Source organism: Miniopterus schreibersii, assembly GCF_964146895.1.
Source record: "Miniopterus schreibersii genome assembly, chromosome: 17".
Classification (NCBI taxonomy): Eukaryota; Metazoa; Chordata; class Mammalia; order Chiroptera; family Miniopteridae; genus Miniopterus; species Miniopterus schreibersii.
Window position 1 is genome coordinate 1,715,227 of NC_138117.1, and position 16,680 is coordinate 1,731,906.

Here is a 16,680-nt window from a genome sequence, read left to right on the forward strand (position 1 = left end):
GGGAGATCGCTTCTGTGGCGACCAGGGCGGCTTTGCGGCTTCCGTGCCGCACACGGAGTGACCGGCCTTTCGGAAACCGAGGGCCCCGTTCACGGGAAAGAGCCACCCCCGGGCCGCTGCTCAGAACTGCAGGGCCGCAGGAAGGAGCCCGAGGAAACGCGGACAGGGCGCCTGGGGGGCACACTGCGACGCGAACAGAGGGAGGGAGGGCCGGCTCGGCCTCACAGAACAGATTAAGACGCGGGTGTGTTTCGCCAACCACGCAGGGAGGCCCACGGGGCAGAGGGAAGCCAGCGTGGCTGTGGCAGCCGACGGCCTTCCCGGGCTTGAGGGCGAAGCCAAGGAGGGGACACACAGCTCCGTTCTTCCCGGGGACTCCCCGCGCCGCCCACCGTTTCACCCGCAGAAGCGGGGACGCCGGCCGGCCTTGCCTCTGCTGCTGGGAGGGCACTGCCAGGGGCAACCCTCGAGCTCCTGTACACGCAAGGGCCACGGCACGCACAGAACATGGACGCCTGAGGCTGGAAACATACGTCTCCCACGACTGAACCGGGCTCCCCTCACCTAACGGTCCGACTCTGGATCCGCTAAGTTCAGTGGCCAACGGCCGTGAGTTGCTCCTGGCACCCCCGGTGCCCCGGGGCCGCCCGCTGTCTCTCAGCAAGTTCGACCCGGGCCTGCCCTCCAGCTCCGTCCCGCTCCCCCGACCGGGCTCCTGCTGTGAGCTCCGCGCGCCCTCTCCCGCCACGTGGCCCCGCGGCCCCGCCCCGCGCCCAGCCACCCTTCCTTCCCACGCGGGGCTCCAGCAGAAGAAGCCATTGAAATCCCGTGTCCACTCCCTGGAAGCCCCTGGGGCCTGACCGTGTGGACACCGCTCTCCAGGGTCCGCCCGACCTGCCCGACCTGCCTGCCTCCGCCCGCTCAACGCGCTCGCAGCGGGACCCTCCACTCCTCGCTGTTTATTTTGCCGGGTTTCCCTCCTGTAATTTCTTCAAGTGTGTCATGTCCTCCCCGCACTGAGGCCTCTCAGCTGCTGTTCCCTTTTCAGGGGCGACCGTCCCTCCTGCGCAGCGCGCCCGGCTCCCGGGCGAGGCAGAGGCCGGCGGGAAGGGCGCAGCCGGGCGGCGCCGTCTCCACCTCCAGAGTGATGGAGTCATCCTCGGTTCTGGAAGGTGGGAGTGGTGGGAAATTAAACAGATTAGATTTATGAGTTCGCAAGCCCACTTTTCCCCGAGTTTCATCAACTCCCCATTCTTTACGATGCTCCAGGGCTCCCTTTTTAATGGGTTTATGGAGGGCCCGCGCGGCCCGCGGCCATAAATTGTGTGTGAGGCACTATTCCTCGAAAATTAGTTCGGTGGATGTCCTAATATTTTACGTTCCGGGGTGTGTGCGGGAAAACAGTTTAGGGAGCCGCACGTCTGGAGCAGTTTCCCCAGTCAAGCATGCTGATTACCTCTTTGCCTGAAATAAATGGTAACTGATTTTATTTCTCTGAGAGAATCCAATTTCATTCCTTGAATATACACATAAACTCCGAGGAAGATGAATTTGATTTAAGTAGAAATGCGCATTTAGCCCCACTTCACTGTGTAAATGTTGACACATCTCATCAGCAAACAAAGTAAACGGCACAGTTCAGGTTCAAGAGGTAATTTTACTACAACCTCCATCCCCTCGTTCCCCGAAAGGTTAACTGGGAAGAGCACAAGCACATGTATTAGCTTAAAATCTCGTGTTTCAAACTGTAAGGTGAGCTCGGAAGACATATACCTTATTCAACATTAAGTATTAATAAAACTGACTTTGCAACAGCTTGTGGAAGAAACTCCGTAACACGGGATGGATTTATTTTGAAGGTGACGAAAGGAAACCCGCCAACGAAGGCGAGACGGGACGCCTTGCGTCCGCTCCGTGCTCACTAACACATTTAAAGCAGGTCTCTAGGAACAGCTGCTCTTTCCTGGACTCCATTTCCTCCTGCCCTAGACACAATCCTTCCCGGTGCAGAGTCGCCAGTGTTTCCTTTCCACTAGATGATTCACTTTATTATAATATCCCCCAGGTTTAAAAAGCAAAACTCCTCTGAATCCTTATGTTTTCCAAAAAACACAAAGAAATTATTATGCCTATCGTGGTTTCCTAATCAAAGAGTTTATGCATTAAGACAAACGTTGATGTTGATGTTTAGAGCAAAAACGCCTATGTATTTGACTAATAAGTAGATTTTATACGTTAGTTGGAAATGAACTTGGAAACTGATTTCCCCTGCTCTGAATACAGCCTAACAATGGCCGGTCTGGGGTTTAAGATCCGAAAGCCATTAAGAACCTTGCGTTCTTTCTTACTAGTTTTGCATAATTTGACCTCAGATGGCTAAGTGTGAGATACTTTCAGATGACTATGTCCACTTTCTTGCATTATAATATCAGCAGGGATTAATAACTGCACCCGACGTGCCAGGGACTTGAACTGCGCTCGCTCGCGTAACCCTCGCCCGCGGCGCCGACGGCCTCGCGAACGGAGCACCGGGGAACTGAGGGGATGTCAAATGGCCGGGGTCACACGGTTCTGCCCCGTGAATTCTGAACCAGAACAATCTTTCCCAGGGTTCAGAATCGGAGCTCACCACCACCGCGTCTGTCCTCCGCTGAAAGACTCTCGGAAAGACTCGACCTAAAACGCATTTCGGGTAGAATCTGTTTTAACGCATGTGCTGAAACACTGACGTCTGTCTTCTTTTTGTTATTCTGCTTAAAAGCTGGTTTTGTCGTTTCATTTCACCGCTGTAACTCGAAAGGGTTTTCTCGACATGCATATTTCAAACATTATTACCCTTGAGGGTTTAGATACTTTTTTTTGAGGAAATACGGCTGCTGTGCATTGTGCAGAATCCGTTTACTGACAAAAGGAATTTTTCTGCGGCCGGACCCCAAGCTGCCCTCTCAGGGTAGGGAGCTGAGTGCGTTCCATAACTTCTAAGTAATCAATCGTAGATGCTTTTGTGTTGGAAGAAATCCAGTCTGATGTTACAGAGAAGGTGCGAACCGTTTCCTGGTCTCTGCTCCTACTTTCTTCTGGGTCGTGTTCTTAAATCTCTGATTTCTTCGAATGACTCGCCAGCAAAGAATAAGCAGGACTTCCTTCCGGAACAGCACACAGAGGAAGCAAGCGAGCAAAGGGAGTCATTTCCGTCACACGGAAAAGTTTCTTTTAAAAACACTTACGTTACACTGGGTTCAGCATTTAAGCATTTTGTCCTAATTGGAACCGACCTTTAAAATACCATTTACTACCACTTTGCCTTCTGCGTCATCGCTTACCTTCTCCCTACACCACAGCCTGGCCCTAAGAAACTACAGGGAAACGTGCTGAAGGCCCAAGGCTTCCATTTTCAGCTGACCGCGGCGGCTTCGTGAACATATTTTAATAGGTTCTCCATTAGTTAATGTTTGGGAATACTTAGCTACGTGAATACACGCTTTTTTATTGTATTTGTAAGAATATGCTGCCATTTGGTCATTTCAACACTGTGAAAAACATTTCTTTGTTCTTATATTTTATTTATTGATTTTGAGCAAGAGGAAGGAAGGGGAGAGAGAGAGAGACACTGATTTGTGGCTCCACTTGCTGATGCATCGATGGCCGCTTCTTGTCTGTGCCCGACTGGGGACTGAACCCCACAATCTCAGCGTATCCGGACGATGCTCTAACCCGCTGAGCCCTCCAGCGGGGCTGTGATAAAACCAGAGAGCTACAAAGGTTCTTCTAACCTTAACGCAAGCGAAACCATCCAGGATGTTACCCTTAAAGGAATAACTGTGCTTCCAATTTTCCTTATTAGGCGAAAACCCTAGATACTTTTTAAAAAATTAAATACATTAAAAAACAACATTCATGTTATTTTTTCCACTTAGGAAATTAAAGTTATTCATGCTGTTCGTGGCGTGCATGATCTCAGCCTTTACCCCGGAACCCGTCTGCATTTCATCTGCGAGGATTAACGTCTGTCAAAGGGGCGTCACTGCAGGATCACAGTGCTCGCGTCCCCGCCGGGCCCGAGGGCAGGACAGCATCTGTGTGCGCGTTTGCTCATGAAGCGGCCTCAGTATCACTGCCCCACTTCAAAGGGCTCTTTTCTGGGGCTCGCTCTTCCCCTCAATCTCTCTCTCGCAGCTATCGGTCCAAACCAGGAGGTGAGGGTCAATTTTAAGCCATTTTGGAGGTTAGCTGACTTTTTCATCTTAAACCCAGAAATCCAATTTAGGGCTTAATCCTTGTGTAGGATAATAAATGATTCCACTCCCATTTGGTTTTTGAAACAACTGTAGGAGGATTTGAATGAACCGAACGCCCTCCAGGGGGAGAGCCCGAGCTCTGGTCCTCCGTGAACGTCTCTTACGCAGGATTCGGGTTTCGCACGGTAAGTTACTCTCCCGTTTTTATCAACCAGAGTCATGTGTCCTGGACGGTGACAGAAGCCAGACTGTAGAGCTGATACGGAACTTACGGGTTTCCTTATTTTATGGAATAATGTGATTTTAAAAGCAAAAAATTATAGCTTGAGCAGCAGCGCAGGTTTTATAGACCAGGAAGGTCTTATTGGGACCCTGGCTTATGTCCAAACTTGACCACCTCTGTAGGCCCAGAAAAGACACTGACGTTTTCTAAGTCTCCGCTTTCTGTCCGGTAGGACAGGCTTGACGTGCCACCTGCATCTGATGCTTATGGAGGGAGGGCTGAAGGAGGGGGGCATTTAAAGTCGAGACGCAGCGGATGACAGAGTAACTGCTCAACAAATATAAACGTATGTCTGTTCTCAAGTCCCGAAGTAGAACCACCTTTTAGGTGCTCGGAAGTCAGTACCTCGCTGCGTTGGGTGTCGCGGCTCAATTTCGTGTAAGTGCTCGGGAGAGAGAGCCAGTGAACTTCCCTGGGCTTCCCCCGTCCCTCCCACCTGCTGACACACCCACAGCTGCCCTAAGCCTCCCGCCCGCTGACACTCACCCACCAGAAACACTGAGGACTGGTTCCCTGAGCCTGAGTGGGAAATGCCCGCTCAGAAGCAGGCCTGGGTTCTTAGGATTCTCTCTTTTTATTCTGCAATATTTCCTCAGGCTGAAGCAATTTCCCCCAGGACTACGTTGCCTGCAAATTTATATCCAAGTCAGCATTTCCCTCTGCTTTTAGATTCTGGCCTTTTCTCTGAAGTCAAATCCTAGGGCCTTGAAATCAAGGTCAAAAGATAACAACAGACCCCACCCCACCCCCGTCTCTCTGATCTAGTTATCTCTTTACTTACGCTCAGTTCTTTCAATCACCCATCTCATGACCGAGAAGGTCCACTGATACCACGGAAATACAAAGGACCTTAGGAGACTACTGTGAACAACCCCACACCACCTAGAAGAAATGGAGAAAGTCCTAGGGACAATTTTCTGAGACTGAATCATGCAGAAATAGAAAATCTGAATAGCCTGGTTATAAGAAGATTAAATTAAGTCTGAAAATTTAACTCAATCTGATAATCCAACAAACAAAAGTCCAGGGCCAGGTGGTTTCACTGGTGAATTCTACCCGGCGCTCAAGGAAGATCCAGGACCTGTCCTCAAGCCATCCCGAAACACTGAAGGGGAGGGAACGCTTCCAAACTTATTTCATGAGGCCAGCATCACCCTGAGGCCCAAACCAGACAAAGACTCCACAGAAAAGAAAGCTATAGGCCAATACCCCCGGTGAACATAGATGCAGAAATCCTCAACAACACATCAGCAACAGGATGAATTCGTTTGGCTAAATGTTTAAGGCACGGCCACATCCTTACTTTGCTTTGTGCTGGGTGGACCCAGTCGTGAAGTCGTGCAGCGGTCTCCCCTGTTGTTCCTTTGCTGTCACTGACTGTTTGAAACGTCGCCCCGAGTAGCCCAGATCCGATGTGACTTCCCTGTCCCGACCCGGCCAAGCAGATAACAGATCCTGACATTCCGACGCTCAACGCTGGGCTCTAACAAGCCGGTTTGGAAATCTAGACAGCGGGCCTCGCGGGGTGAAGACGGAGGCTTCCAACAACCGCATTTCGCGGGTCGATTGCGCTCGCGTTCTGTCTGCAGAATTCAATTTCAATAAAATTGATTCTTTAACAAAAAACACTCCAGACGCTGATATGATGTTTACAAGAAACCTTCAAATTTTCAACCATTGGGAAGGCAGAGGGACAGACAGCTCCAAATTTTAATAAAAACCGAAGCTATGGGCGAAGACCAAATGGGGTGGGTGGGGAAAGCGAAGGTACCCGAGGAGCCTGTTGCTCCTTAAGAGAGTCACCGAAGGAAATCGATAACTTTGCGCTTCAGATGCTGAATAAAGATGCTACTTTCCTGGGTGGCTTTATAAGAAGAAAGGCTTGAGGTCCCTGAAAGGCCTCAATCGCTGCTTGCCGTTCACACGCGGCTTTTCTCTCTGCACTGAGGACGTCTCTCGTAACGCTGATTTACAGACGCACTTAAAAGGCGCAGCTGGAAAGGGCGCTCTTGGGGGTGGGTGTCCCCCTGGGAGGAGCAGTCACGGGGAGACCTTCCGCTGAGCTTCCCGGTGTCGGAGACGCGGGGGTGTCGACCTGAGTGTTCGGGGAGCGGGGCTCCCGTCCGGGGGCTGCCGCTTTCCGCCCGCTCGGTTCTGCTCCCCTCGCACTTTCTAAACAGCTTTGCTGAGGCGAACACTTTTCATAGCCGCCCGTGCTCGAGCCAGCGGTGCCCAGAACGGCGCACGGACTGACGGAGCGGGAACTGCTCTCGTGTGGCCGTCGGTCACTCAAGAGAGAGGTAAAAAGTCTAAGCTCCAGCAAGGCAGATGAAAAAGACCGTATTTTTAAACGTTAATATAACAGATGAACTTTTCTGGCAGTAAATTATAGGCTTGTTTTTTTGCTAAGAGCCCTTCAAAACAATCTGGCTTTCCAGAGAATAATCACAGTCCACAGACTCGGGCCCCATACAGCCCAACCCGTTCACGTGTCAGCTGTTTCCATGCGTCCGTCACAGGGGAACGACTGCTATGTGGATATTTTTTCTGAAAGATGATTTGTGTGAAAAAGGAAAGTAAGAACGTCACTGTAAATACCTGTCCCCTTTGCCGATGGATTACTTCGGCCATCGCCCTTTGCTCTGTGAGAGCCAGGAAAGGGTTTTGAGACCAAACGTCTCTCAAGGGTGGGGAGCGTGAAGATACTTTATTTGTAGTTAAAACCAATTCTTCACTTAATTCTTCATTTTGAACAATTGATAACTATTTGTCAAAGGAACTGACTGGCCAAAAGCTGGGGACAGGGGCACAGTGGACCCTGAGCAACACGGTCGGGGCGCTGACCCTCACGCAGTGGGAAATCTGTGGAGACCCGCTGACTCCCTGAAACTTTAGTCGGCCCTGGTTATCTGCAGGGTATTGGTCCAGGGCGCCCTCGGGCACCCAAACCCGCAGATGCTCCTGCATCCGTCTGCCTGTCTGCCTGTCCGTCAGGGCCCCTGATGTCCAGGAACGCCGCCGCCCTGAAGCCCTCAGGGTTACTAGTCACCCGTTTACGCGAAGCACCTGTCAACCTCGAATCTAAAGGCATGAGTGGCCCTCAAAGAAAGTCACGGGGGGCGAATATCAACTTCGCCACCAAAAAGCGTCCCACGGGCCTTTCATGCCGGGGCCTCGGGCCCATGACCATCTTCCCCGCGTGAGTGTAGAAACTTGCCCCTGCTCAGGTTCCGCATCCGTGACGTGAGCATCCTCACGTCGTCCTCACCTGGCTGCTGAATCGCAGAGAAGCCCCTGGTTCCTTCGGGCCCCCCGACTTTGCGCCCTTAGAGCGCCACGCGGGCGGGATCGTGCACTGACTGCCTTCAGCTATGGACCTGGCGTCCGCAGGCGCTCAAGTATCTGCTGAACAAATAAACGGGTGAATGAAAGCCTGGCACCCACGGGGTCGGGGGAGAGACACCGTCCCAGCGCCCGTGGACATTACAGCTCGGGATGTGTTAATAAAATGAGGCGACACATTTAAGCGACGGCCTGGGAGAAACATAATGGACCTGCCCGCGCCGAGCACAGCACGTCGTTTCTGAGAAATTATTTCCCTCTAAAATCAAACACGCCTCTATCAACCGTCTCGGCGGCAGCTGAAACGGGACTTTCTAACGCCCTGGGAGCCAAGCCCTGCCGCCCGTGTCTGAGAAATTCAAACCAGGAAAAGCCGCCCGCCAAGGGCTGGGCCTAGATGGTGCAGAAACAGGGTAATGATTCGTTTGGCTCAACCTGAAACTCGGCCGGGTCAGGGGTTTCATATATGTGGGGGGTTAATAGATGATAGATAGATAGATAGATAGATAGATAGATAGATAGATAGACAGATAGATAGATATAGATGATTGATAGATGATGATAGATAGATACCATATACTATACTATCCACATATATGTGATTCTTGGGCTTTTAAAAGTATAAATAGATTATACATATATAATCTGAGTTACTTTTTTAAACTGTGCTAACTCTTTTATCCGGGTATGAATGATACAACTGAAACTAATGTTTTCCTTCTGTGAATTATGTGTGTGCCTGGGTGTTGGTAAAAGCATTATTTTGACAGTGTTTTCTATTTTATTTTCTGAAGTTATGATAGAAAATACGTTTTCTAATTTCCTTGCTTGAGTTACATTACCTCGATCTAAATATTCCTGATTCATGATAAGAAAGGTGAAAAACTAACACTTAGGGATCATAATAAAATAAAACACGGCCACTACATAAGAATATATTTTTGAAGCGATGAAAATTAAAACGTAAAACTCCCATTAACATTAATGGAAATGTCACATTCACCGCCAAGAAGTCTGCACTGTAATTAATGTTGATCTCTTTTATTGTCGAAGCTGATTCTCTAAACCGTGACAGCTTTTCCGACTGAAATGTGTTTTTTTTTCAGCAGAAAATATTTTACGCATGGTCACTTGCAGAGTATTATCGTTTGACCTGAAACACACATGTTCCCATTGGGAGGATTTTACTGACGCGGCAGTAAAGGCCCGGGTGGGCCGGGGTCACACGCGTGGCCACGGCGGACGCTCCGCGGGAGCGAGACCAGGGCCCGCGGGTCGGGGCCCCGCTCCTCCCGCCCGAGAGGGGCCCGCACCAGGCTGCCTTTCCCGGTGTTTCCCAGCGTTTGTGTGGCACCGTTTTTCCAGAGATCGGGCAAGAAACACTGTCCTCACCTACTTCGGACCCCAGGGAGCTCAATACCGGGGTCGAACATTTTCAGACTTTACTTTGTTCTGTTTAGATGTTTAAATGTGAATAATGATGCGAACGGGAAACTCGGCTGCGTTCTGCTGACGTGGGGGCCGCCCCCTCCAACCTGGTCTGTTTCTGAACCGACGGAGAGGAGAAGGACTCCGTCCCCGTCGTCCTCAGCGATTCGACAGCTGAAGGAACGTTTCTGAAGGTCCTGTTTTTCTTGGCAGCTGCAGGGGAACTAGAATATTTACGCTGTAAGCGCTGAAATCAAGACCACTCTAAAAATGTCTCCTTCACGAAAGCCCGTGATGTTACTGACAAAACGTTAGAGAGACGACCGAGGAAGGTCATTCCCCGAGTTTCAATGGTGCGACACACAATCCAGAAATTACACATTTTAAAGGGCGGGCTGCCCGCTGGTTGCTGTCCAGCTGTTGAGGGCAGAGCCTGGGGCACTTGCCTGTGTCCCTACGTCACGGCCCAGTGCAGCAGGCAAGAGCCGGTATTCGGTAAATATTTATAAAATCAATTCACGGTTCAAGCTTTAAACGTGGGCTTTTCGACCCACCTGGAAAAGCGACCGCGTACTCTTTGGAAAGCCTGGAAGAGAACCTAGAGGAGGGAGAATGTCTGGTGGCTGAAGATGTTTTTCTTAAGGGACGAACAGTGTTGGAAAAGTCTACAGTCGCCGCTGGTTTCGGCCCCCTTAGCAGTTCCTGAAAAAACCTTAGAGAGATGCGACACTGACGGGCATTAAGGACTGGCCAGCCTCCTTGACGGCAACCGGGAAATCACAAGTGGTTATCCCGACCCCGCGTCAGTGACTCGGAGAGGCTGCCCTTCAAGGGGAGCCGAACGCAGGCAGGAGGGTGAGCGAATGGGTCGAGACACCTCCGTAAATAAGTCTGAGGGCAGATTTGAAACCACACGAGAGGCCAACCTAAGGAAACGCTGCACCCCGGGACCCCCCCTGGGTCTGAGTAAACCTGTGGAGAAGCGGGTCGCTCTGAGACTCTGAAGAAGGTTGGCTGGCTCGGCCCAGCGCACTTCCACGGTAATGTTTTGCATTTTCCTTGCAGGTAGAAAGGCACTTCCTTGGCTCCAGAGAAATAAAACTACGTTTCCGTGTCTCAGCGTGTTTCTGGCCGTTACGGCCGAGGACTTCCAGCCGTTGAACAGGATCCCACCGCACGTCTTCTGCAATCTGTAACCGCCCCGCCACAAGCAAGCACATGCTGGGCCCCTCGGGAAAGTCCTGAAGAGGGAGTCAGATGCGGTCTCTGGGCGGCCCTTTGCCGACGTCCGTCATGACCGTTTCCCTAGCCGGGGGACAGGGAAGGCTCTCGGTCGGCGAGAGCAGCTGCACAGAGAGCCCGAGGCTGGGGCTGGAGCGAGGGAAGCGTGTTCTTCACGGTCCCGGAGGCCCGGAGGCCCAGGTCCAGGTGCGGGGGCTGGTGTCACTCCAGGGCACCCGCGCGCTCAGCGTGGTCGCTGGGACGCCCATGCAAGAGGGTCAGGCGGGGCGGAGTCTAACCCGTCCCAGGGGGTCATTTTTTATTTCAACCAAAGGATGCTGCTAAGAGTCAAAGGAAAGACGGCCCAACTGAACTGGACGGACGCTGGCTTCCGAGGGGTCGGCACGTGTCCCCGTCTGGAGCGGCCACCGCGTCCGTCGGAGGTTCACGCACTTCTACCAGGTACAGAGCGGGGACGACACTCTCCTCCAAGTGGACTCGGGGCAACCGGTTTGTGGTGTTAGAAACAATACTCCCGTCCTAACGAGCGACTAGTGGAAAATTCTGTTACATATACGAATTTCAGCAGGTGTGTGGTTTAATTAAATTATGGATTTTTTTAAAAAATGGTACAAGTGTTACGATACTGCCTGCCTGAGAGCCACACGGTGATTAAGTGACGTTCCAGGGTGCTCTGTTTGAAAAGAAATTCATTGTCACGTGCCCACTCCTTCTTTATGGAACTGTCTACCTGACATTTTACATTTACAAACATCGTAAGCATAGTGCAATTAAATTTCAGAAAATAACAAAATGATGAAAAATAGTGAGAGATGGGAAATTTAAAGTACCGAGACGTTACAGATATATTCACACGGGAGTGCTATCTCTTCCGTTGGTAATCAATTAACAATCTGGACACATTAGACGTGCATTTAAAATAATTAATTCTGTGTTTCCCCATGTGAACGAGGCTGGCTGGAGACAGACAATCGTATTAGGATTAGATTAGGTAGGCGTTCCCCGTGAAAACAGCCCTGTTCTCCAACCCGCAAACCCTAACAAGCAATCTCTATAGTTCCCTGAGTGTCATTAAACTACCCAATAAATTATTAAGATTTGTTAAAGCAAAATAGACACAGCTGCAGCTCTGTCAACAGAACAGATGGTCAATAGTGAATTTTCAAATAATCATTTCCTAAATCGACAAGAAGAGTCAGTTGGACATTTGGCAAACAGAACCATACGACCCTGTGTGAAGAGATCCATTCAAGTCATCGGCGTGAAAATCCACATTCATTTCTCTGTTAAGAAAGTCAGACTAGCCAAACTAGCGTGTGCATGTTAATGTATATTTTAAACGTTTGTTGGGGTCATAACATGTTCTATTAATATGAATTCTAATAAATAAGAATCCATTATACCTGAGCCTGTCTGGCGATCCCTTTTATGTCTGCAGTATTATAGTTTATACCATTTTGCACATATAAAAAGCATGAAATAAAACATATAAATGTTTTCAATGATAAGCAATCCTTACTCATTCCAAGTTTAAAAAATTAGATATTTTCACAGAGTTATAGTGACACTGAATTCAAGACAATGTTTTTCACGTGCGGCATGAAAAATAAAATAGGATCTGAAATGCAATTTAATTTCTCTCTGAAACGTAAGAGGTTTCAGGGTGAGGTTAAAAACCAGAGAAATAAAGAGAAAACAGGTTTACCTGCTCATTATGAAAACGTGTCTTACTGGCTACGCCTACCAATTATTACGACTTCGTCAAAGCCCTAGAAACATCTTTCTTTTTTTTAATTTTTTCGAGTAGTTCCAGGTTCATAGCAAAATCGAGAGGGAGGCACCGCGATTCCCCACAGCCTCCTGCCACCCATTCGTGGCCTCGCCAGAGGGCACCTTGGTTAATTGCTGAACCTGCATCGACACGTCGCTGTCACCCAGAGCCCCTGGGTCACGTGGCACTGACTGTCCGTGCTGCACATCCTATGGGTTTGGACAAATGTGTAAGGACACGTATGCACCACTGCAAGATCATACAGAGAATTTTCTCTGCCCTGAAAATCCTCCGTGCCCACCCATTTACCCCTCCCGCCCCGCTCCTGACAGCCACCGATCCTTTTACTTCTCCATAGTTTTGTCTTTTCCAGAACGTTATTCGGTTGGAATCCTTGCAGCCATCGAAAGACAGAACTCACAGGGCAGGTGCCACCCCAGATTCGGGGGGAGGGAGGTAAAACCAAGGGGAACTGTTTGCAGAGGTCACAGCCCTGAGACAGGCCCAGGGATGAGACTTCACGGGAAGGTTACGGAGCCTTCCCCCTCGGCGCGTCTTATGCAGCACCCACAGGTTCCTGATAACATCACACCAGCGGATTATCAGGGAAGCAGCTGCAAGGCAGATTCAAGAGGGGAGACAAGGAAAACAAAGACATGGTAAGAATTTAAAGACTTTAGTATCTATAGCTACAAAAAAAACCACATAGCACAACTTTCACACATCATCAACATACATCCTCACACTAAAGGCCTATTTACCTGAGTTTCTATTATCCAATCGAACATGTTGAGTTTTCAAATTTAAAAAAAATTACACGGCGCGCCGAGAGACAAAGCAGTCATCAGCGTTAGACTGAGATCTGACGCGCATGTTGGAATTAGAGACACGGATTTCGTGTGAACGGCGACGTATAGGAAAGGCCTAAATATATTAAAATATCTGTATGTGTACACCTGTATTAATATAGTTTCCATATAGAAGTTAAATCTCACACCCTGTCCCATAACATGAGTTGAGCTCACGCCTATCCCACCATCAGGGTTCTGGTCAACCTCATGTCGAAGCAAAGACACGATGGGAAGCCGGTGCATTGGCTCTGCCATCCTCCTCCACCGGGACCATTGTCAGAGTGTGAAGCTCTAACAAAGCCCTGGCCCTCAGCTCTCCTCCTAAGGGGGGCTTTTATCAGGTAGAAATTACCCTCGGGATTTGGATTTTATTGGACCGACAAGTGGCTTTGAGGGTGACGTGATATCCTTTGCTTCCTTACGAGAGCTTCGGAACTGCCCTGCACCGCCGATAAGCACTGTCTAGTATTTTCTCTCTCCAGCAGTGTGCTCATGTGCCACGTGTAAGATGCAGATGCATGTTGACTGAAGTTTCCGCCACTGCGTCCAATAGGCAGGCTACCCGGGTAACATTAAATACTGAAAGCAGGAAAGGGAGGCACACCACAGGGTAATTCAGGATTAATGCTCCTTCACAAAACACACATTTCATGTAGGTGACAGGCTATGAAAAAAGCCCCTGCGCGTGTACATGTGACGTGCCCGCTTCCTGCACCGCACATGCAATGAATGGGAACTGGTGGCGAGAGGTGGTTCCTCATGAGACGATCCTGCGGACGACTGCCATCGGGCCATTGCCCGTACTCGTGGAAATAAAAGCTTTCGGAGACAGTCTGTGTTGTCTCTTAGCTCAAAACACCGTATCTTGTACTTCTGCATAGCCTGGGAAAGAGAATCCATAAATAAGGCGAACGTATTTACTTACACACTGCAATATGCTCCGCCTATTAGGAGAACCACATGTGGTCGCAGCATTTATTCCTGCTCCTCAATCGTTAGGATAATTTTGGTCGTTTGTATTATTGTAAAAGTTACACCTCACTAAACTAATAACCACACGGCAACGAGATGACAGACTTGCTTGAAAATGCCTTTTAACTACAGTAGCGATTATGAACTAAGTGAGGGGAAAGGAGAAAGACCGGGTCAAAAGCTCAGACTGTCCAGACTCCACACGATAACCGGTAACCCACCACTAGTGAGAAACACGTTACACCCGGCTTCTTATTTTTCCCCATTTAAAAAAAAAAAAAATGTCTTTATTGATTTCAGAGAGAGGAAGGGAGAGGGAGAGAGAGAAACATCAGTGATGAGAGTCACTGATCAGCTCCCTCCTGCACACCCCCTGCTGGGGGTCATGCGCCCTGACCGGGAATCAAACCTCGACCTCCTGGATCCTAGGTCGATGCTCAACCGCTGAGCCATGCTGGCCAGGCTTCCCCATTTTTTTTACACAGCTGAGATTAATATAAAATAAAATAATATAATCTAAATTATGTGGATTTTGAATGGGGTTAACCAGCATTGAGTCCATAAAAGGATGTATATAAAATAATATAAACTAAATTATGTGGATTTTAAAGGAGATAACCAGGGTTGGGTCCATAAAAGGATGTAAAGTGCCCGTAGCATTAACGATGAGCCGGGTTATTTTATTTTCCACGAAGCTCTAAATGAAGTCAAGTTCATCCAAACCAGATTTCTTTCCTCGTTTGTCTCCTTCCCTAGGCTCTCCCTGATTCTTCACTGGCTCCGACTGAAGTCGAGGTTGGACTATCTTTCATTTCCTAACCAACTGGGCGCCTGATGAATGTTCCCAGGGAGCCTCATGCTCTGGGGAGCCGGTCTGTATTATTCATCACTTCGTGGAGAGTTTATTTCCCTCGGTCTCTTCTGCTTCCCGCTGTCAAAACTGCAGCTGAGACATGGGCGCCGGGAAGGAGGCCGCAGCCCGAGCTCCGTGCAGCGCACGCTGTTCTCGGGTTGTCCTCCCTGTCCCTGTGTTGCGAACAGGCTTTCGATCTTTCTCTCCCGTTTTTGTCACTGTCACGATCTCTGGCAGTTTCTCTGGCAGCTTCGGCGCCGCTCTGCTCAGGTTGCTCCGGCCGCTTTGAACACCCCCCTCGGTTCTGCCGCTCAGGGCATTCCCGCCTTCCTCCGATTCCCTGTCTTCTCCTTTCTCCAACTTCCTCCCCCTTTCTTCTGGTTTCGTCCTGCATGTCTCCTCCCGGTGACACCAGGTTCCCAGCAGGCGTCCACCCAGATGGGCCACTGTCTGGGGCGCAGATTTCATTGTAAACGAGGAAATAGGAGCCCCGAGAAGGATGCCCTCTGTAGAACAAAACACTAGGCCGAGGCCTCCAGAAGCGTCTTTCTTTCTGGAATAGGGGAGGGGAGGTCTATCTCTTCAGATCCGGACAGTATTATTTTGTTTGGCTTTTTTTTAAGACCCATAACAATAAACAATAAAACTCAAGCCTTTCTGTATTCATTTTTCAAGTATTGTGCTCTGGGAAACCTATTTCTTAGCATGTTAGAATTTCTATAAGACAGAAAATACAGAGAACAGAAGGCGCCGGGACAGGGACCGGTATCCAAGGCAATGGGGTGAGACGCCTTCCTTGGGAGCACGGCCTCGCTCTCTTTAATTGAGCCCCGAGTTGTTTCTCGATTGTTCCGCTGTCCCGATAGCTTTCGTCCTGGCTGTTTTGTTTCTCCTCTGCTCTCATTTACAGCGTCAGCTCCCATTTAGGGCAGGAGCGTTCCCTCGCGCTCCCTGGCTTTGCAGTCAATTAATCACCGGGAGCCGCCGTCCCGCCTGCCCATTGGCTGGTCTGTAATTGAGCCGCCGGGCACACGCCGTTTCCAGCCACCGCGTGTCGGCTGGAGCAGCAGCCCATTTATTAGGTTGATAAGATAACCTTTCCGTGGCCACATCTAATCAAAGGTAGAGGTGGGATTATTCAGAAATTCCCCTCTGGAGTCTACCTGGGAGGGAGCATGGTGATCAGGGACCTGCTTCCTGGGACCTGGGGAGAGAAACGGGAATGTGGCCCCCAACCATCAGCCTCCGGGTCGAGATGTTGACAAAGACGAGAGGCTGTGAGCAGCTGACAGCTAAGTACCTAGAAGACAGGGACACGATTTTCACTAACTTTCCATTTTATTATATAAACCGAAACTTACCAAGCCATAGGTGTTTAAACTTCTTTATTAAGGAACTATATTTTGTGAATATATTTAATCTTTTCCTCTATTTTTTATGCTGTTTAATATCTAGTGAAACATTACCCTGATTTTCTTCTCTTTATATAATTAAAATGTCACACCTGAGAAATGCTTCCTTTTCTTTAGATAGAAAGAGATGCTATAAATCTCTACGCCACGCAGGCACCAAACATCACAGTTACAAAGCGACCCCGCTCTTGGTCCTGGGCCTGCGTCTCCTCTGAGACGTCGATGCCTTGAATGACGCATTTCTGATAGACGCCTCTTTCATCAACATCGAAAAGTCGATCTAATGTG

At 49.5% G+C, this 16,680-nt stretch overlaps 2 long non-coding RNA genes across 6 annotated transcripts in view; one reads left to right on the top strand and one right to left on the bottom strand.

Moving 5' to 3' along the window:
- LOC308547241 overlaps positions 1-16,680 on the top strand; it is a 334,174-nt gene that overhangs the window by 302,105 nt on the left and 15,389 nt on the right. Inside the window, exon 9 of one of the 5 annotated variants that reach the window (XR_013997477.1) lies at positions 14,884-15,566. The exons of the other annotated variants lie outside the window; for them this stretch is intronic. This is a non-coding gene — a long non-coding RNA (uncharacterized lncRNA). Of the gene's footprint in view, positions 1-14,883; positions 15,567-16,680 lie in introns of those variants that run through there. 5 annotated transcript variants of the gene reach the window in all.
- LOC308547242 overlaps positions 1-16,680 on the bottom strand; it is a 153,108-nt gene that overhangs the window by 22,390 nt on the left and 114,038 nt on the right. The gene's annotated exons all lie outside the window — the stretch shown is intronic.